This window comes from Brassica oleracea, chromosome C6 (assembly GCF_000695525.1).
Source record: "Brassica oleracea var. oleracea cultivar TO1000 chromosome C6, BOL, whole genome shotgun sequence".
Lineage (NCBI taxonomy): Eukaryota > Viridiplantae > Streptophyta > Magnoliopsida > Brassicales > Brassicaceae > Brassica > Brassica oleracea.
This window is the reverse complement of record NC_027753.1, coordinates 6,584,625-6,586,597: the sequence shown is the minus strand read 5'-3', so window position 1 is coordinate 6,586,597 and position 1,973 is coordinate 6,584,625.

Sequence of the window (1,973 nt, the reverse complement as noted above, 5' to 3'; positions counted from 1 at the left end):
TTGTCCTTCAACTGAGCCGTAAGTACTTCTGGATCAACAAAGGGCGGTGGTGCAGAAGAAGGAGGAACCGACCGGGTGCGACAACTCAAACCGACCAAACGTCTCTTCTTCTTTGGAATCGACTGAAATAGAAAATAGCCAAATTTAAATAATATAAAAAGATGATAAAATAAAAATCAAGAAATAAATGAATTGAACTTTTAAAAAAGAACTTACTGATTCAACGATTTCGTGGATTCGAAACCGGGACAAGTTGGTCGAACCCGTCGAATCGTCATCCTCGGTTTGAAGCTGAGACACATCGTCTTGCACCTGAGTTTGGACCAGGGTGACCACTTCCCTCACAAGACCGTCATCAATCTGGCCGGTCTTCTTGTTGGAGGGCGAGATCATCAACCGGCCCGCCATCATTTTCTTCCGCCTTGAAAAAAACATAAATTAAACAAACATATGTGGATACGGAGTGAGATAGGGAAGATGGTCACGACCGGGCTGTCGAACCAACTCCGCAACACTCATCACTCCCGGAGGACCCGGAGAAGCAGGAGCGGGTGCAGCAGGGGGAGCGAGAGGAGCAGAAGCGGGAAATGGAGAGGGAGATGTATGGGAGGAGCTGTGGGGCGAAGCGGAATCCTGAATCTGGCTGGAATCCTGAGACTGGCTCCCCGTACCACCACGACCACGACGCTGTCGAGGTCGGGTCTGATCATCATTAGACCTGTAAATTAAAAAAAAACATATTTAAAAATTAGTTCTAATAATTTTAATAAATAAAAAAGAAAATATTTAAAAAATAGTTTTTAATCACAAATAAATAAATAGTTTTACAAAAAACAGTTTTAATAAATAAAATATAGTTAATTAATTACAAAAAATAGTTTTAATAAATAAAAAATAGTTTATTAATTACAAAAAATAGTTTTAATAATATTAAAAATGTTAAATAAATATAGAAATTTATATTATATATATATATTTTTTTTAAAAATCCCAAATAATATTTTTTAATCACCAAAAAAGTTTTATAGATATTAAAAATGTTTAATAAATATATAAATGATTTTATAATGCAAAAAATAGATTTTATATACAAAAAACATTTTCATATTATATATACATAATTATCAATTAGATTTTTATAACCACAAAATTAATAAAAACTAAAAAAAAAATTCCAAATCAAGTGAATACCATAATCAAACTCGATTTTACACAATCCTACCATTCACCCTAACAAAAATCTATAAATATCCTTCCAAAATCATCAAATCTACTTAAAAACCTAACAAATATAACCTAAGAGAGTGGGGTAGGGTTCATACATGATCAGTGACTGAAATGGAGGAGGGTTAGGGCGTTCGGCGTTCGGCGGAGAGAGGAAGAGAGAAATCGCGAGAGAGAGCTTCGGCGTTCGACGGAGAGAGGAAGAGAGAAATGGGGAAGAAGATCTGGTTCGGCCTAATAAAATGAGGCGTCTGATGGAAAATATCCGTCGGAATTTCCTCGGAAATCATTAATTCAATTTTCGCGAAATATTTGGCGGCTTGGTTTACCCGGTGAAAAACCCTAGTTCCTCGGAATTTTCTCGGAATATTCCGAGGGAATTCCAAGGAAATCCTTATCTTCCTCGGAATTCCGTCGGAATATTCCGAGGAAATTCTGAGGAAAAGGGTTTGGGGTTTCAAAACATCGATTTTTTTTGCCGTATTTCATTTCTTATACAATTGTAATGCATACCATTGAGGATTCTTTGTATAGATGATCATAAACCATGAAATAACAAAATTTCAAAACGAATTGTAAGTATTCCCTTTACCGTTCATTAAAGTGTATAAGTGTTTCTCTTATGTTGTGGGGATTTCGTTCATACAATCGGAAAAGTGTTTATTATAGGGTAAGGAACAAATTTTTGACTTCATAATCAGTCTAAGACACTTAATAAGGGTTATATAAGTGTTATTCAAACCGCAAAA